Genomic DNA, 20,960 nt, shown 5'->3' on the forward strand with positions numbered 1-20,960 from the left:
TCGTTCTTCTTAATCTGTTGTCCATTTTAAATGATGTTGGTCAGAAAACCAGTTATCTTTACTCTGGGCTTTTAGAAATCTGTTTTTCTAAAGTCTCCTGTATGTTTTGGTAGTGGACATCTGCTGTTTTTGCAAGTCTCCTCAAGAACATTTCTCCATAAATTCTGCCTTCACCCTACTACATCATCAGTTTCCTCTCCCCATTGAATCATTCTATCAATATATAAAAAAGGACAAAAAACAGGGACATCCCTGGTGGTCCAGTGTCTAAGACTCTGTGCTCCCAATGTAGGGAGCCTGGGTTCGACCCCTGGTCAGGGACCTAGATAAACTCCTGCCACAGCTAGGAGTTTGCATCCTCCAGTGAAGACTGAGGATCTTGCATGCTGCAAGACTTGGCACAGCAAAATAAGCAAGTAAATATTAAAAAAAAAATAAACCAGCTTCCCTTGATATCCCTCTTCTAGTTACCACCCCATTTCTCTGCTCCTTCTTATGGCAAAACACGTGGAAATAAACTGTGTTGTATTTGTTTTTAACATTTATAGTCTCCAAACGCCTTTCTTCTCTTTCTTTTTTGAAGAGACTCCAATAGGGTTTTTTTTGGGGGGGGGGGTTTCACTTTACACCATTTAAACTGCTCAAGTCAAGGCCTCTGTATAGTTAAATCCAAAGGTCAGTCATTTTCACTTGACCTCCTTTCATTTGACAGAATGATCTCTTTCTCCTTGACACATTTGATTCCCTTTGCTTCCAGGATTTCTCATTCTCTTCAGCCCTTATCGAGATTGGCTGCTGCTTCTCACCCTCCAGTCTCCTTGGCTAATTCCTTATCGTTATCCTAATGTCTAAACACTGAAGTACCTCCTTCTTGGAACTGTTGATCTTTCACACTCCTTCAGTGGTCTTATCCAGTCTTACGGTGTTAAATACCACCTACAGGAACTTGCCTGGTAGCCCAGTGGTTAAGAATCCGCTTTGCAATGCAGGGGACACAGGTTTGATCCCTAATCAGGGAACCCACTCCAGTACTCTTGCCTGGAAAATCCCATGGGCAGAGGAGCCTGGAAGGCTGCAGTCCATGGGGTTGCTAAGAGGCAGACATGGCTAAGCGACTTCCCTTTCACTCTTCACTTTCATGCATTGAAGAAGGAAATGGCAACCCACTCCAGTGTTCTTGCCTGGAGAATCCCAGGGACGGAGGAGCCTGGTGGACTGCCGTCTACAGGGTCGTACAGAGTCGGACATGCCTGAAGCGACTTAGCAGCAGCAGCAGCAGGGAATTAAGGTCCCACACGCTAGGGAGCAACTCAGCCCGCACTGCAACGAGAGATCCCATGTGACACAACTAAGATCTGATGCTGCCAAGTAAATAAATATTTGAGCTTCCCTGGTGGCTCAGTTGGTAAAGAATCTGCCTGTAATGCAGGAGACCCTGGTTCGATCCCTGGGTTGGGAAGATCCCCTGGAGAAGGAATGACTACCCACTGCAGTATTCTTGCCTGGAGAATTCCATGGACAGAGGAGCCTGGTGGGCCATAGTCCATGGGGTTGCAAAGAATCAGACACGACTGAGTGACAAATAGGACAGGGACCACCTATATACTAATAACTCTCTAGCCGGGGACTCTCACTCGAATCCCATGCTCATACATTCTACTGCCTGTCAACACCTCCAATTTGAATGCTGAAAGTGCATCACATTTAATGTCTTAGTGGAACTCCTGTTCCCCGAGACCTGTTGCTTCTACAGTTTTCTGCACCTCAGTTAATGACAACTCCAGGCTTCCAACCACCCTGGTCAAAAATCTCAGTTATCCTCGATACTTTCCCTCACTTCCCTCCCCCCCGCCCCACCCCCAAGCCCACTGCCTTGAAAATATTTCCAGCATCTGACCTCTTTTAACCAGGTCCACCACTATCATCTTGGTCTAAACCAGCAGTATCTCTAATCTGGATTATTACACTAATCTCTTACCTAATCGCCTGCTTTCTCTCTTTGATCTACATTTTAAAATGTCAACTAGAGCATGTCACCAACCTGCTCAAGCGCTCCAGTAGCTTCTCAACTCAGAGTAAAATCAGAATCAGTGGCCTGCAAGACGTTTTACGATCTTTGACCTCATCCAGTCTCCCCTGGCTCACTGTGCAAGGCACAAACCCACACGTGCACTGCTCTTTTCTTTCCCTTTTCACCCAGATATTCAGAGAGTCCATTGTCTTATCTGCTTTGGCTCACGTGTCCCCTTCTCAGTGATAACCCTGCATAAACTTGCAGCACCCTTCTTGCCAGCAACCTCCGTTCCTCTTACATGTACTGTGCTATTTTTCTTCACAGCACACATAATCACCTGAACCATGGCATGGTTTTTTGTTCAAACACTTATTTGATTGTGCCGGGTCTTCGTTGCAGCGTGTGGAACCTTCTAACTGTGGCGTGCAAACTCTCCGCTGCAGCATATGTGACCCAGTCCCCTGACCAGGGTTCAAACCCAGGCCCTTTCATTGGGAGCACAGAGTCTTAGGCACTGGACCACCACCAAGTCCAGCAACATAGTTTATTAATGCAGCTGTTTGTTGTTTTTCTCCCTCACCCCAATTGGAATGTAATGCCCTATAGAGCAGGAACTTTTTCTATATTATTCACTGGAATATATACCTGAATATAACATAGGCATACATACATTCAGTCCAGTTCAGTTGCTCAGTCATCTCCGACTCTTTGCGACCCTGTGGACTACAGCATGCCAGGCCTTCCTGTCCATCACCAACTCCCAGAGTAGGCACTCAATGAATATTTTTGTTGAATGAATGAATGAATCCCTAGCACCTTCGATTCTTAGAGGGGACCCTTACTTTTCCTTCATGGGACCATTTCTTTGCAGTTGATTTGTGCCAACTTTACCTCCTCACCTTCAGACCTAACATGTTCCTGTTATGTACCCATTCCCAGCCCCCATACAGCTCACATAATGTAGTGATGGGCCCACAACACAAGCTTATCCGATGATGCTCAAATTCAAGACTTCCTGGAAACTGCTAGGGAAGAGATGTTCTTTTCTAATGAGGTTGATTGCCTCATAGGACATAAGCTTGGAGTTATTAGAGACCATCTTGCCACTGTGAGAGGTGACCCTGTCTTGAGAATGAAGCCAGAATCTAGGAAAACAAATAATACCAACAGGGGAAATACTGATTCCTGGTGACTTCATTTGAAACCCTGGATCCAACTGTGCCTGAGCCAATTGGAATTGGATTCCCACCACATACAACTAAAAGCCTACAACTCAAAGTGCACTCCCAGAGTCCAGCTATGATATGACACGACCTCTTGATTTTTTTTTCTGATATTCTTGTAGCTTTTACATACCAGTTTTTCCTTATTAGTAAAAGTCATGTCTAGAAAATCTAGTCCCCCTAATTGCTTCCTCTGTCTTCTAAGGAATGAAGAAATTATCATGGAGATAAGCAAAGAAGTTTTCAAATTCTCTGCTTTTAATAAAATGGAACCTTGGAATAGTTCCAGGTCCTCCTCTGTTACCAGTCTCTGTGCCAGTTTGATAGCTAGAACTCAAAAAGCAGGTTCTAGAACATTTATCTGGTTAGATGGCATGCAGCATACTTCTATAAAAATACTGTTTTCAGTTTCCCCTTTTCATACTGAACAAAAGTAGTTTCATTATCTTGATCTCCTAGGTGAACTTTATTAAGTCAGGAGATATTTCTTAAATCCAGACTCCATACCAGGTACTTTTCTAGGTCCTAGAATGTAAAAATAAATTTTTATGGCTAGCATTATCTTGTACACATGGTAGGTATTCAGCAAACATTTGTTAAGTTAGTAAATAACTAGATGCATTCATGTGTAGACCTTCTTGAATATTCACCGCATCTCTTTGAACAAGGTTTGCCAGTCTGTTGATATATGTTAATTCATTCTAACAAGTCTTGGCAGGGATGATAATGACTTAACATTTATAAAGCAGAATACATATAATGTTTTATTTGTTGATATATTATCATTATTCTAGTTGGTAATCTTCAGGTGGGCAGGAACAAAGACTGATTGAAGTTAACTGACATAAAAGGGTAAACAATAAAATTGTTATTGTATATAACAATAAAGGTGTTGTCATGTCAATTCAAGAATACCCGTAAGTAATCGCTATAATAGGAAGCACCGGGGAGGAGTTCTGGATTTCAGACATTTCTGAGGACGTCAACAGCAGGAACTCACGACTTGACGCTTGCATTTGCTGTTAGTTATCGTGACTCATGGTGCTCCACATGGCTGCTTCCTTTGCTTGTCGTCTGGTCAGCTGGCCACTCTTGGCTTAAGCAGCCCATGGCCAGAGTCATAGAAGCATGACATTAAGAGGCAATTGGCACACAACTGTGGGGGAAACTACAGACAGTGGTGAAGACCAGGGTTGATTTACGCCTTATTTAAAGGGGAGTATCAGTTATTGCCATGTGGGCCTATGGATCTATTGTTACCACATATCTGATTTTTCACGAGAAGCTGGAAATCCTGGGTAAAACTTCTTAAGTTCTGAAGGACGGCAATGAAGGAAAGGAAGGAACAAAAGAGGAAAAAAGGAAGGGCAGGAGGAAGGGAAGGTAGAAGTACGAGAGAGAAATAGAGAAAGAAACAGTACCACACGGGCAAACACTGCACAGGCTTGTGCAAACATAAAATGAGTTAACATATCAGGCCTGACTGCTTTTTCTTAGAAAGGCCTCCTACCTACATAGTTGAACCTTGGCTGGCATCTAGGAACTTGAATTTTGCTCCCAGCTTTCCCAGAACTGGTAATAATGACTCACTGGGCTAAACTGTTTTTGCAAACAATATGGCTTGTGCCCAGCACCTGCCTTCCTTCTGGGAGTATGGAATTTTAGTATGTGCTGGCCAAGCCTGCCTACATGACCAGCCACCAGTAAAATCTTGGGTGCTAAATCCCTGAGGATCTTCTTGGTTGGCAGCATTTCTCACATGTTGTCACCATTTACTGCTCGGGTAGTTGAGCACGTCCTGGGTGACTCCGTGGAGAGGACCCTTCAAAACTTATGTGGTGCCCCATGAGCTTTTTCCTTTGCTGATCTGGCTTTATATCTTTTGCTGTGAGAAGTCATAGCCATGAGTATGACTATATGCTGAATCATTGAACTTGGGAGTAGTCTTGGAGACTCCTGATACAAAGTTAAACGAAACATCTCTAAGCCAAATCCAGCCCACACGGCTTACTTTTCAACTTCTAATCTAGGAATTACCATTGGCAGTAGAGCAATGACCCCAAAACAGATCATTTTTCCATGGCTTATCTCATTTAATCTTCACAGCACTACACAATAAACTTTTTATGACCCCAATTTATACATGAGGAAACTGAGCCTTGAGAGCTGAAGCCTGCACAAAGTCACTTAACCTGTAGGTGGAAGAGGCAGGACTCAAGCTAAATCCCATTTTATCTCCCTACTGCCTCTATGAAATTACGTTTTCCTCCTCATGTTAAAATTTCAAGATCATTTATTTTCCATTTCCTGCTCGTAGCATTAACATCTCAGAGCTGAAAGTATTCTTATTCCTCCTCTTCTTTATCATATCTGCTTCTCTCTTACCCCATGCCAACCTTCTCTTCCTGTCCACATTGAATAAGGCTTTCTGAGCCAGGAGGGAAAGGAGGAAAGGAAGGTGGAAATAGGCAAGGAAAGGGAGGGCTAACCTCGCAGCTTGGCCAGATTTTGCTGGCCTGATAAGTAGTCCCAATAACAGGGTCTGAAGTAGTGTGGGGAATGCAGGGTTAACCCGTGCTGGGGTCCACATCAAAGAACGGATGTTACTATTGTTACCACCTTTCTGACTATAGCGGTATTTGTCAGAGGGGCAGTGGGAGTTTTTCCAGAGGGATCTATAGTTGTTCCAGGGGTTCGAAGCAGAATCTCATTCACATCTGAGAAGCAGTGGCATAGTTTGGGTATCAAGATAAGAGGGGAGAAATGTATAGGCAGATTGTTAAGGTAATAGCTGGGGTCCATGACTGAGTTATATTCTTAGGAAAAATTGATATAAAAGTCAGGAAGCCAGGAAGAAGCCCTCTCCTAAGATCTGAACTCATAGAGTCAAAGTTAAGAAGGGGAACTGCAGCTCGATGGTTGAGCGAGTACTCCAGAGTTCTCCTTTGGTCCCCTGAATATCTAGCTTAAAACAGCAAGACTAATTCCAGCCCCTTTCTCTAAGTGGCATTTTGGGTGATGCTAGAATTGCGTTCATAGAGCCACACGCCTGTGTGTGGGCAGAACTGAACAGGGTAGGGACTGCACAATTCTTATCAGAGGAATAAATCCAGATAAGTTTATCTGGGTTTGTAATACTTATATACCTCTCTGGAAAGACTCAGCGACATACATATAAGCTCTAAATGATACTCAGAGAGATGCCATTTCAATGAACTCCCGAGGCTATGCACTTGTAAAGAGTCCCATTACCAGTATAAATGATTATTCCCTTACCAAACTGTACAATGGGTATTTTAGCACTCGCCTCTGAGTTAGGAGTATCGGGCTTGTGAGCACCCTGTCCAATTGTGTATACACTAATACTTGCTGATGTTACACGTGCCTCATGGTGACTGTGCAGTCCCAGTGACTGACATCTATGGAGAACTTACTCTGTCATCTGCATGGTTATGTTTACACGACCAGCTCATCTCTGCTCACAATAAAGCTATGAAGTAGGCATCACTTGTTAAAAAGTAACTTTCTTTATTTTTGGCTCTGCTGGGTCTTCGCTGCAGCAAGCGGGCCTCTCATTGTGGTGGAGCAAAGGCTCTAGGAAGTGAAGGCTTCAGTCGTTGAGGCTCCGCAGCTTTAGAGCAGAGGCTCAGGAGTTGTGGGGCACTGGCCTAGTTGCTCTGCAGCATGTGGGATCTTCCCAGACCAGAGATGGAACCCGTCTCCTGCGTTGGCAGGCAGATTCTTTACCACGATGCCACCAGGGAAGCCAGATATCACTTTTATATCCATTTCACAGGGAGGAAACCAACGTTTAGTTGTACCTGGAAATGTTCTTCGCTTCAACCAATGAACAGTTTAGAGTTAAGATGTATTCAAATATAAACCACCAGTCACCCAAAGCCTGCCTTTATCCTGAATATTGATTTCCACCCTTTGTTTCCGTCGGCATCCAAGCTACTCTGCTGCCACCTGTTGACCAGCGCAGAGAACTGCCTGACTCAGTATCATTTCTCCTGCTGGGAGTGGTTTCTAGGGCAGTGAAAGTCTGTCTTACATTCCATTTATTCCTAGTTTTAAAATGCCCATTTTATTCCATACAACACTTAATGCATATCATTTACATCTAAAGAAGAGATGGTCATGAGATTGATCCACGTAAGTAAAACACTTACTCCAAGAAGTGTAGTCCATACATTGTAAAATTTCAGTAGTTCCATGTACTGAATGGGTTTCTTTGCTGTAGAGAATCCAAGTGGAATGAGCAATGGAGATGTGTAACAAGTTTTCTTGAAGGAAAAAAGATGACACTGTATACATTTAGCCCTCTGTCCCCTCTGCACTTCACAGTCTTCTCTTGCACTGTCTGATGTCCATAGGGTTAGATTCTCTCTAAGCTGTTGCATGATGAGGGAGCTTTTGTCTGAGTCTTCGTTCGGCACGTCAGATTCTACCATGGCTTCACCAAAAGTGGTTTCAGCCAGTATGCAGGCAAACTCTGGGTTACTCAGGATTTCACAGTAAACTATAGAAAAGCTAAGAGCCAGCCCAAGGTCGATTGGGTGAGTAGGTTGCATCTATTCCATGTTCATATCTAATGCCTTCTGGGAAGCTCCTTGGGAATCGTCTATAGTTTGTTTTTGATCGTCACCTTATGGAAGTAGTCTCCATTTTCAGATGAGAGATCACTCTCTGGGTCAGTCACATTGGCTATGGCATTAGTTATTCCAACAATCTCAGGGTGGTGGTACAGATGGTTCTCAGTTCAGACTCTGCGTTTCCCTAATAGTTCTTAATCAGCTGCAATTCTTGTCAGAAGGATTTGTTTTTTGCTCAAAGCTCAGTATAACTCTGCAGGTAGACCCGTGTCCCCGAGGATGTCCTTGTATCCCCCTTTCCCAGAGTAGCTCGTGTTCTCATTGGATGGCTCCAGTGGGTTTTCATCTTGGTTTTCAGCCAGCGCTGTGGTTTTGTCAGAATCACCAAAGTTTCAGATAGGTGTCCAGAGGTCTCACAAGAAAGAAGGTTAAACCTATTTCCCTCCACTGCACAGCCATAGAAAGAGAATAGTATCTGGGCAGTTGCTCATGCCAGTTGCCAAAGGGGTAACCCTGACAGGGCCGGAACTCTGGCCTCGCTGTTTGCCTGTACCAGTAAGAATTATGTTACTGGGCCCTGCCAAAACCTGCAAAACTCCGTCCAGCCACTAGACAGGAATTAGCCATGATGTACGTTAACTCTGAGGCTTTCATTGAAAGAAAAAATTGCCACAGTTTTTTAAAACATTGTCTTTTCATTTAAAAATACTTGCTCTTTCCACTCCATTATGAATTCAGTTAGTGGCCTCCCCTCAGAAGTGAATTACTATTTAAATCCAGTTTTCTGTGGGAAAATGCATTTCTAAATCTAAATACTCAATTTTCTTATTGTCTCAGTCTATTTGGGCAGTTAAAATACCATAGGTGAGATGGCTTAAATAACAGACATTTATTTGTCACAGTTGTAGAGACCGGGAAGTTCAAGTTCAAGGTGCTCGTGGATTTGGTGTGTGGATAGGCCCTCCTTCCTGGTTTTCAGCTGGTTGCCTTCTTGCTGTGCCCTCATTTGCAGAGGCTAGTAGCCTGCTCTCTGGCCTCTTCTTATAAGTGCACTCATTCAGTCGTGAGAACCCCATCTTGTGACCTCATCTAGCCTAATGACTTCCTGGAGGCCCATCTCCAGCTCCATCACTCTGAGCATCGGGGCTTCAACATATGGATTTTGTGCACAGGCTCACCGGTGCGTTTCCCAGCTTGGGAGAGGGATACCAGCCTGCATGCCCTACTTCGGGAACTTTGGAAAAATACGTTACCTATAAATTCCATTTTCAGGAGGACCCCAAGGTGTACAGAAATAAAGTTTGAAGATTTAACTATGGTATAAATTGATGTGACTATGGTACTGTAATAGGGAAGAACAGTTTGTATTCTATTACAAGGTAATCACTAGAGGGATGTTGCTTATAAGCTCAAGTTATACATAATGGCCAATCTCTGGGAACTCTGCCTCCCAGGTAATGAGCATTAAGCTAAAATGCCTTTGTTTAACTCACAGGAAACATCTTGACCGGGCCCACTCATGAATGACTGTAGGGAGGAAGAAATTAACACATCCCCTCTGGAGGCTGATGGGAACCAGGAAGTGTTTAACTTTACTTCCTCCCCTTTTAGTATAAAAGGAGTCTGAATTCTAACTCAGGCAAGATGGTTCTTTGGGGCATGAGCCCGCCATCTTCTCGGTTAGCTGGGCTTTTGGAATAGAGTCGGTATTCCTTGCCCCAAGAACTCATATCTCAATTATTGGCCTGTCTGGCAGTGAGCAGTGTAGACTTAGACTCAGAGATAACAGTGCCCCACCTGCTCCTTGAGGAGCCTGGCACTGGAACCTCTGCCCTGTCCTCAGTGTTCTGCCTCATTCTCATCCCAAGTCCATTCTTCTATAAAAATACTATACTCACTGAGATTCCAGGCCAAGAAAGAGAATGCCTGGTTTGAATTTTGGCTTTCTCATGTACTAGCAATGGTGGCCTTGAGAATCCAATAACTGGAAAACATTTTTTTTAAAGGAGAAAAAAAAAAAAACCCAAGGGAATTGTCCAGAGACTACACACCTAAATGAGGGACCGGTTAAGAGAAGCTTCAATAAATGGTTACCTAACCACTGATGGGATATAAATATATAGGAAGCTACAAGCTGTCATTTGGCCTTGGAGTACAAATTTGACCTTGGAGTACAAAATGAAGCAGGTCAAAGGCTAACAGAGTTTTGCCAAGAGAACACACTGGTCATAGCAAACACTGTCTTCCAGCAACACAAGAGAAGACTCTACACATGACATCACCAGATGGTCAATACTGAAATCAGATTGATTATAATCTTGGCAGCCAAAGAAGGAGAAGCTCTATACAGTCAGCAAAAACAAGACCGGGAGCTGACTGTGGCTCAGATCATGAACACCTAATTGCCAAATTCAGACTTAAATTGAAGAAAGTAGGGAAAACCACTAGACCATTCAGGTATGACCTAAATCAAATCCCTTACGATTATACAGTAAAAGTGACAAATAAATTCAAGGGATTAGATTTGATAGACAGAGTGCCTGAAGAACTATGGATGGAGGTTCGCGACATTGTACAGGAGGTAGTGATCAAGACCATCCCCAAGAGAAAGAAATGCAAAAAAGGAAAATGTCTGTCTGAGGAGGCCTTACAAATAGCTGAGAAAAGAAAACATCTGAAAGGCAAAGGAGAAAAGGAAAGATATAAGCATCTGAATGCAGAGTTCCAAAGAATAGTAAGGAGAGATAAGAAAGACTTCCTCAGTGATCAATGCAAAGAAATAGAGGAAAACAATAGAATGGGAAAGACTAGAGATCTCATCAAGAAAAAGAGATACCAAGAGAACATTTCATGCAAAGATGGGCTCAATAAAGGACAGAAATGGTACGGACCTAAGAGAAGCAAAAGATATTAAGTAGAGTTGGCAAGAATACACAGAAGAGCTATACAAAAAAGATCTTCAGGACCCAGATAATCATGATGGTGTGATCACTCACCTAGAGCCAGACATCCTGGAATGTGAAGTCAAGTGGGCCTTGGAAAGCATCACTACGAACAAAGCTAGTGGAGGTGATAGAATTCCAGTGGAGCTATTTCAGATCCTGAAAGATGATGCTGTGAAAGTGCTGCATTCAATGTGCCAGCAAATTTGGAAAACCCAGCAGTGGCCACAGGACTGAAAAAGGTCAGTTTTCATTTCAATCCCAAAGGAAATCAATGCCAAAGAATGTTCAAACTACCACACAATTACACTCATCTCACAAACTAGCAAAGTAATGCTCAAAATTCTCCAAGCCAGGCTTCAACAGTACATAACCTGTGAACTTCCAGATGATCCAGCTGGATTTAGAAAAGGCAGAGGGAGGAACCAGAGATCAAATTGCCAACATCTGTTGGATCATTGAAAAATCAAGAGAGTTCCAGAAAAACATCCGCTGCTGCTGCTGCTGCTGCTGCTAAGTCGCGTCAATCATGCCTGACTCTGTGTGACCCCATAGGTGGCAGCCCAACAGGCTCCTCTGTCCCTGGGATTCTCCAGGCAAGAATACTGGAGTGGGTTGCCATTGCCTTCTCCGAGAAAAACATCTACTTCTGCTTTATTGACTATGCCAAAGCCTTTGACTGTGTGGATCACAACAAACTGTGGAAAATTCTGAAAGAGATGGGCATACTAGACCACCTGACCTGCCTCCTGAGAAATCTGTATGCAGGTCAGGAAGCAACAGTTAGAACAGGACATGGAAGAACAGACTGGTTCCAAATCAGGCAAGGAGTATGTCAAGGCTGTATACTGTCACCCTGCTTATTTAGCTTATATGCAGAGTACATCATGAGAAACGCTGGACTGGAAGAAGCACAAGCTGGAATCAAGATTGCCGGGAGAAATAGCAATAACCTCAGATATGCAGATGACACCACCCTTATGGCAGAAAGTGAAGAAGAACTAAAGAGCCTCTGGATGAAAGTGAAAGAGGAGAGTGAAAAAGTTGGCTTAAAACTCAACATTCAGAAAACGAAGATCATGGCATCCAGTCCCATCACCTCATGGGAAATAGATGGGGAAACAGTGGAAACAGCGTCAGACTTTATTTTCTTGGGTTCCAAAATCAGTGCAGATGGTGACTGCACCCATGAAATTAAAACACGCTTGCTCCTTGGAAGAAAAGCTATGACCAACCTAGACAGCATATTAAAAAGCAGAGACATTACTTTGCTGACAAAGGTCCATCTAGTCAAAGCTATGGTTTTTACAGTAGTCAGGTATGGATGTGAGAGTTGGACTATAAAGAAAGCTGAGTATCAAAGAACTGATGCTTTTGAACTGTGGTGTTGGAGAAGACTCTTGAGAGTCCCTTGGACTGCAAGGAGATCCAAGCAGTCCATCCTAAAGGAAATCGGTCCTAAATATTAATTGGAAGGACAGATGCTGAAGCTGAAACTCCAATATTTTGGCTACCCGATGTGAAGAACTGACTCATTTGAAAAGACCCTGATGCTGGGCAAGATTGAAGGCAGGAGAAGGGGACAGCAGAGGATGAGATGGTTGGATGGCCTCACTGACTCAATGGACACTCAGTCGTGTCTGACTCTTTGTGACCCTGTGAATCGCAGCATGCCAGACCTCCCTGTCCGTCACCAACTCCTGGAGTTTACTCAAACTTACGTCCATTGAGTCGGTGATGCCATCCAGCCATCTCATCCTCTGTCGTCCCCTTCTCCTCCTGCCCCCAATCCCTCCCAGCATCAGAGTCTTTTCCAATGAGTCAACTCTTCTCATGAGGTGGCCAAAGTATTGGAGTTTCAGCTTTAACATCATTCCTTCCAAAGAACACCCAGGACTGATCTCCTTTAGAATGGACTGGTTGGATCTCCTTGCCGTCCAAGGGACTCTCAAGAGTCTTCTCCAACACCACAGTTCAAAAGCATCAATTCTTTGGCTCTCAGCTTTCTTCACAGTCCAACTCTCACATCCATACATGACCACTGGAAAAACCATAGCCTTGACTAGACGGACCTTAGTCAGCTAATAATGTCTCTGCTTTTCAAGATGCTGTCTAGGTTGGTCATAACTCTCCTTCCAAGGAGTAAGCATCTTTTAATTTCATGGCTGCAATCACCATCAGCAGTGATTGGAATTCCAGTTGAGCTATTTCAAATCCTGAAAGATGATGCTGTGAAAGTGCTGCACTCAATATGCCAGCAAATTTGGAAAACTCAGCAGTGGCCAGGACTGGAAAAGGTCAGTTTTCATTCCAATCCCAAAGAAAGGCAATGCCAAAGAATGCTCAAACTACCACACAATTGCAGTCATCTCACACGCTAGTAAAGTAATGCTCAAAATTCTCCAAGCCAGGCTTCAGCAATACATGAACCGTGAATTTCCTGATGTTCAAGCTTGTTTTAGAAAAGGCAGAGAAACCAGAGATCAAATTGCCAACATCCTCTAGATCATCAAAAAAGCAAGAGAGTTCCAGAAAAACATCTATTTCTGCTTTATCGACTATGCCAAAGCCTTTGACTGTGTGGATCACAATAAACTGTGAATCAGATTACATTTGTGATATAATGTATATACCAATATTTCCCCATATATATATATATATAACATATATATGTTACATATTACAGTGTTTATATATAGTATATATATTATATATTACTATGTTAATATATATATAATATATATATTACATATTAATGTTTATATGTATATTATATATAAAATATATCAATGTTTTGTGCCTTAATTACCTGGCATAATGTGATTAGGTAGGTGAATCAGTATTGACCAAGAAGATAAAAAACAGATTGTAAAACTTTTTTTTTGCACAAACATGGCAAAAAACCCCACACATTTGAGAAATCCTAGGCATCTTTAGTTTAAGGGAGACCCTGGCCCAATTTCATCAAAGATACAAGGTTGCAATTCACCAGCAACTTGTTAGTCTCCTTTCTTGCTTTGTGGTGCCCAGTCCTATACTATGTATAAACAACCCTAGAACCAAGCAGATGTTTAAAACCCAGGAGACACCATTCAAGCACACCAGGTAAGATATTATTTGGATGTGCAACCAAAAGTGAGTTTGCTTTCCCCACAGATTGATTCTACAGAGTGTTTTCTGCTTCCCAAAGAGACCTCAAAAATCAAATAATTTTTTTCTTTAAGTAGCACTCATGCTCAATCCCTAGGATCCTGATAAGAAGTAATTTTATACTCCAGAAATGAAAACACTCATCTTTTAATATTGTTTGGGAAATAAAGACCCACGAGATTCAAATATTTTTCCCAACATTAAACTGGATGTTAGTGATGAGAATGAGTTTGAAACTAGAAGTAGTTGAAGGCCTGACTAGTCCCAGACAATGAGACGGAAGTGCTCACCTTTTTGTCTGAGTGAGAAAAGAATCACTGATGTGCTGTTCATTTGTGCACAGAGGGAGGAAAAAGGACATTCTAAAACTTCTTCTGGCTTGACAAAGAAGCCTCATAAATATCTCATTGCCTTTTAAAAAGTAGAGATATCAGTTTTAAAATAATTACTAGGGAAGCAAATTATTAAGATAACCAATTAGAACTACAGGCTGTTGGAGGCTGCCGGGAAACTTTTCAGAGGACACAAAAGCAATCTCTCCACAAGTCTGTCTGTCTTTAAAAGATTCCTTTGAAAAAGAATGCATTTGAATCAGTCCTAATGAGGTGGATGAAACTGGAGCCTATTATACAGAGTGAAGTAAGTCAGAAAGAAAAACACCAATACAGTATACTAACACATATATATATGGAATTTAGAAAGATGGTAACGATGACCTTATATGCGAGACAGCAAAAGAGACACAGATATAAAGAACAGACTGTTGGGCTCTGTGGGAGAAGGCAGGGGTGGGATGATTTGAGAGAATAGCATTGAAACATGTATATTATCATATGTGAAACAGATCGCCAGTCCAGGTCTGATGCACGAGACAGGGTGCTCAGGACCAGTGTACTGGGATGATCCACAGGGATGGGATGGGAGTGGGTGGGAGGGGGGTTCAGGATGGGGAACACGTGTACACCCATGGCTGATTCATGTCAATGTATGGCAAAAACCAATATTGTAATTAGCCTCCAATTAAAATAAATAAAAAATTTTAAAAAAGGTTCCTTTGTATAAATATCTTGCAGAGACAGTTTTTAGTAACAGAAAACAGCACAAGATTATATGTTTTTACAGGTATCTCCAAACTGAAAGGAAAGTAAGGCTGGTACTTTTGTGAACATCCTAGACTCAAGCCTTTATCAGAAATACCTTGGGAATTCTCTGGTGGTCCAGGAGTTAGAATGCCACATTTGCATTGCTGAGGGCACGGGTTCAATCCCAGTTCGGGAACTAAAATCCTGCATGCCCTCGTGGTGTGGCAGACCAAGCCAACACAAACAAAACCCCAACCCCAACCTTCATGTTACTGAAGTGCTTATCAATAACATGTGCCTAATTCTTTATAAGAGAAGAAAGAACATCTCTTTCTCTTTGTTTTTCTGAAAAATTTCAGTAGCAGTTTGAGAGGAAAAGGCAAAGCTAAAACGTACTTTCAAAAAGTTTGGTTGTTAGAATCTTTGGTGGCAATTGATAGAGACCCAGCTGAAACAGACAAAGGAGGAACGGAGTTTGTTATGAGGAATGAGACTGTCTCACAGAACCCAAGGGCAACGACGTGGCAGGACCTTGACAGTTGACTCAACCAGGTTCCCAAGCAGCCCGGGGAAATCAGAGGAGACTCTCCATCCTGGATCTCCACTTCCCCTTCAAGTCTCCAATTTTATCTGTTCTCCAAACCATGGGGCATAAAATATTCACCATCTACAACTCCCTCTCTAGAATTTAAGACAGTTGAAATCTTTGATCAACAAATATCTGTTAAGTTATTGCTATTGTGTGGCTCTCAGTAGACAGTAATCAAAAATATAGACCAACTCGTTCCCCTTCTACAACTAGATTCTCATGAGACAGTCAATAAACAAGTAAATACAGAAAATTGTGTCAGGTGGTTGCAAGCAACATAACAAAAATAAAAGCAGTATAGAGGGAGAGAGTTATAGAGGTGCTAGTTTAAATAGAATTAATGGTCAAAGAAGCCTCTTTGAAAGGTGATATTTAGCAAAAATCTAAAAGAAAAAGAGAGAGAGTAAGCCATGCTAATACTTGGGAGATAATGGGTTTTGATGCTCTGAGTTTTGATAGATTCCCAGTCTCCAGGAAGTTTCTTTTATAATTATTATTCATTTTATAGGACTATAGTTGCTTTTTTTTTTAATCTGTGACTCTATTTCTGCTTTGCAAAAAGATCATATCTACGATTTTTCTAGATTCCGCATATAAGCAATATTATACAATAGCTGTTTTTCTCTCCTGACTTTACCCTGTGTGACAGTCTCTAGGTCCACCCCTGTCTCTGCAAAGGTCATATTTCACTCCTTTTAATGGCTAAGTAATATGCCATCGCCATGGTCACTACTCATTCTTCTATAGACGGATATTTATGTTGCTTCCATGTCTCTGGGGTCGCACAGAGTCGGACACGACTGAAGCAACTTAGCAGCAGCAGCAGCACGTCCTGGCTATTGTAAATCACGCTATGATGAACATCGGGGTGCATGTATCCTTTTGAATTATGGTTTTCTCCAGATATATGCCCAAGAATGGGATTGCAGGATCACATGGTAGCTCTACTTTTAGGTTTTTAAGGTATTTCCACGCTGCTCTCCATAGTGACTGTACCAATGTACATTCCCACCAACAGTGCAGGAGGGTTCCCTTTCTCCCGCACCCTCTCCAGAATTTTGTTTGTAGGACAACAACCTTCTTAAAGTGATCAAGTGAATCTTTCTACTGGACGATGCTAGTCCAGGCAGTGGATGCAGGGGTTCCGGTGCCCTCCAGCAGGCCCCAGCTCTGCCCCATGATGACTCTCTTGCTCAGCTCTGGACGCAGAGAAGCAGCACTGATGCCAAGTGCCTCAGTTCTTCACACGACTTCCAGGGGAGCGTCTCAGCTCTGTCAGCCAACCTCGGATGCAATCCTAAGAGGAGCTGAGGCTAGGGGATGTCTAAGTGCATGCAGGGAACTTTCTTCTCATCCCCACACCTTCATCAGCTCCCAGACAAACCCTAAAGATAAATATACAATCTAAGTCATAGTACACTTGTATACAAGCAACTTCAAAATAAGTCCCCAAAGTGAATTCGCTTCTTCCAGCCCTCCCGGTGTAAGCACACACACACACACAGAAGAGAATCCTGCTCACAGAGCACCCAGTTGAAAGTTCTGGCACCAACACTGGCTGTGCTCATTGGTTACAGCGCATTCAGCTCTCACTAGCTAGAGTGCCCTCCTGAGTTTACGGCCCCATGTTGTTGCAAGCGGGGTTCCCTAGGAACTGACTCAAACTGAGGATGGGTGTATGACATTCATTAAGGAGTGCCTGTGGATTAACACCTCTGGAAGGGAAGAGAAGGGGAAGGAAGGAAGCTGGAGCGGATGGAGGGAGAAGTCAAATTGTGATTCAGCCTCAGTGACAGTCTTGGTCAATGCCCCAGGGAGATGACTCTCCGCAGCTGTCCCATGTGTGCGCAAGCTAAGTCGCTTCAGTCATGCCTGACTCTGTGTCGGCATATAGACTACAGCCCACCAGGCTGCTCTGTCCATGGGATTCTCCAGGCAAGACTCCTGGAGTGGGTTGTCATGGAGCAGGTTGCCATGCCCCCTCCAGGGGACCTTCTGACCCAGGGATCACACCCTCGTCTCTTCCGTCTCCTGCACCCACCAGGCTGCTCTGTCCCTGGGATTCTCCAGGCAAGTATCCTGGAGTGGGTTGTCATGGAGTGGGTTGCCATGCCCCCTCCAGGGACCTCCTGACCCAGAGATCACACCCGCGTCTCTTCTGTCTCCTGTACCTACCAGGCTGCTCTGTCCTTGGGATTCTCCAGGCAAGAATCCTGGAGTGGGTTGTCATGGAGTGGGTTGCCATGGATCACACCCGCATCTCTTCCGTCTCCTGCACTGGCAGGCGGGCTCTTCACCACCAGCGCCATCTGGGAAGCTGCAGCTGTCCGAGTCGGCTGGACCAAAATGGCAGGACTTTCGTGTTCTCGCATCAGTGGTTTTGAGGAAGCCCAGGCCACACAGAGAGGCTACGCATACGTGTTCCAGTCAAAAGCCCCGCTAAGGTCCCTGCCAACAGCCCACATCCTCCCGCACACACGTGGATGAGGAAGCCTCAGCATGACTCCAGCCACAGCCGTCTGACTTCAACCCCCCCGAGAGACTAGGCTCAACTGAGTCCCGTCAGCCCCAACACTGTAAGAGATAATAATAAAGTACAGACCACTGCTCCATGCTATGCAGCTGAGGCGGTGTGTTACACAGCTGCAGATAGCCAGAACATGAAGAACCCTCCCCGAGGGGCTGAAGCAGGTCTATCTCACCCTCTTCTAGTCAGAAGCACTTTATATTCTTGTCTTTGGATCTAACCATCATATCAAAGTTCCTATCACAATTTCTTTCAAGAGATTTGACGTCCTTCAAAATAAGATCTTAAGATCTGCCTTTCATTTCCCTGAGGTAGACAAGCTGATAATTTTCCTGTGATGGGTGGCATGTGGATGGCGAGTCCAAGGACACTGAAGTAACAGTTTATTTTCTGTGGAGATCACTTGCACTACACCCCAAACCAAGTAGCTGTATCCAGGGGGACACTGTAATTCATTATTGTGGCTTTTACCTGCTCACATTTACTAGTTCATTTTGAGACTTTACTACAGTAAGTAAAAAAAATAAATCACTTTCAAGGGAAAAAAGTCAATAGTGAAAGAAAAAAATTTTAAGTTGACAGAAACCATTGAAAGATTTAAAAAGGAGAATAACAAGTTCTCAGATTTACATATTTAAAACAATGCTGTGTCTGTTGCGTGGAGGATAGAAGAAGGAAGATGAATTAGGAGGCTATGGCAGTCATCCCCAGGAAAGATGATAGATGAGAATCAAGAGGATTTGATGCCAGAGGCTTCTGTGGTGGCTCAGACCGTAAAGAACCTGCCTGCAATGCAGGAGACCTGGGTTCCGTCCCTGAGTCGGGAAGATTCCCCTGGAGGAGGGCATGGCGCCCCACTCCAGCATTCTTGCCTGGAGAATCCCATGGGCAAAGGAGCCTGTGGGGCTACAGTCCATGGGGTCTCAAAGAGTCAGACACGACTGAGCAACTAACACTAACATGTAGATGTGGAAGGTTACAAGAGTGAAATTATCAAGGATAATTTCTAGGTTTCTGGGATGAGCAGCCGGAAGAAAAGGCTGAAAGAAAAGCAGAATTAGAAGAGCGGGAAAGATCAAAAAGTTCAGGTTTTTTAATGTTGATTGATTAATTTCTCGGCACTGCTGAGTCTTGGTTGTGGCATGTGCAGTCTTCACTGGCAGTGTGTGGACTCAGCTGCGGCATGTGGGGGTCTAGTTCCCTGACCACGGGTGGAATCCCGGCCCCCTGCATTGGGAGTGTGGAGTCTCAGCCACTGGCCCACCAAGGACCAGGCAGAAGTCTCCCAAAAGTTCACTTTGCGGCTGCTGCTGCTAAGTCGCTTCAGTCATGTCCGATTCTGTGTGACCCCATAGACGGCAGCCCACCAGGCTCCCCCATCCCTGGGATTCTCCAGGCAAGAACGCTGGAGTGGGATGCCATTACCTTCTCCGAAAAGTTCAGTTTAGCCATGTTCAAATTCACATACTTCCACGAATGAAAATGTCAGGAACAATCAGTTGGATAATACCCTCTGGAACCCCAGAGAGAGGTGTGGACTGGAAGGCGAAACATAAGGAAACAATCCAAATTGCAAATGTGCTCCTGCATGTGTTATTGCTTAATCAAATGTGCTCGTTATTTCCTTTAACATCTTCAAAAATATTGTTCGACCTTGCAGAAATCCACATATGCCTTATTTGCAAAGTGGCTGCAAAATGTCTGCCATCTGGTGGACAGGCACGGAATAGAAACATTTTTACTGACAAGTAGCACAAATCTTTTTAATGTCATTGTCTCACTAATAAACATTCACATCTTTATCTATATTTCTCATTACGGAAAATTGGCCATATTTAAACCTAAATCACGTCAAAGTGTGAAGCACTGAAAAGATTTATAAAAGGAATCTTGAGTTTCATAAAGTATTAAAACCAACATTAAGAATAATTCCCCAAATTGGATATTCTAGGAACTACACCAGAAAAGATGTAGTCTTTGGGCTCTTTGACAGAAAGTAAATTAATATTCAGGGCTTTCCTGATGGCTCAGATGGTAAAGAATGTGCCTGCGATGCAAGAGACCCAGGTTTAATCCCTGGGGCATGAAGACCCCCTGGAGGAGGGAATGGCAACCCACTCCAGTATTCTTGTCTGGGATTCCCATGGACAGAGGAGCCTGGCGGGCTAGAGTCCATGGGGTCGCCAAGAGTCAGACATGAATATACAGCCGTTGGTTTCTGGAGCTGGCTTATCTAGGCTCTTGAGAGCTGACTGGGCACATCTCTCCCCAACTCTATGTTCTGTGATTTCAGACTGGTAGCTTGAAATTGGCCATGGTGTGAGTATTTATACTAAAGAAGTCAACAAAGACTTCAAATAAGAATTTCCTTTTTGTTTTGCTTTCAGAAAGCTACTTTATAGGCACATCATGCATAGATCACTTTTCTCTCTTGATTCCACCAATTTTTAACAAAAAAGCAATCCATGGAACATTTGTTTAAAATTTTTTAATTCTATTTAAACACACATTTCTAAATTTGGGTGTCCATGGAATCTTTTAGGAAATAATATTGGAATTTTATACTTTTAGTTGGAGGAGACCGGAGTGAGTTTTTTAGGTTATTTATGACTAGAATGACATAAAAACAATGTATCTCAAATTGTTGCTGTCTCATTACCAATACTGGCAGTTGGATTTCTTGATGTAATGATGGTCAGCTAATCGGTGCAATTAATCATTCAGTTCAGTTCAGTCGCTCAGTCATGTCCGATTCTTTGCGACCCCACGAATTGCAGCACGCCCGGCCTCCCTGTCCATCACCAACTACCGGAGTTCACTCAGACTCGCGTCCATCGA

The 20,960-nt window shown here is 43.4% G+C and overlaps 1 non-coding gene and 1 pseudogene across 1 annotated transcript; one reads left to right on the forward strand and one right to left on the reverse strand.

The window, feature by feature from the left end:
- The first annotated feature begins 1,387 nt into the window (after positions 1–1,387).
- TRNAY-GUA lies at positions 1,388–1,459 on the forward strand. The gene has a single exon. It is a non-coding gene; the product is annotated as a tRNA-Tyr (tRNA).
- Positions 1,460–7,340: 5,881 nt separating this feature from the next.
- LOC120858127 overlaps positions 7,341–20,960 on the reverse strand; it is a 53,893-nt pseudogene continuing 40,273 nt past the window's right edge.

Source organism: Oryx dammah, unplaced genomic scaffold (assembly GCF_014754425.2).
Source record: "Oryx dammah isolate SB20612 unplaced genomic scaffold, SCBI_Odam_1.1 HiC_scaffold_29, whole genome shotgun sequence".
Taxonomy (NCBI): Eukaryota; Metazoa; Chordata; class Mammalia; order Artiodactyla; family Bovidae; genus Oryx; species Oryx dammah.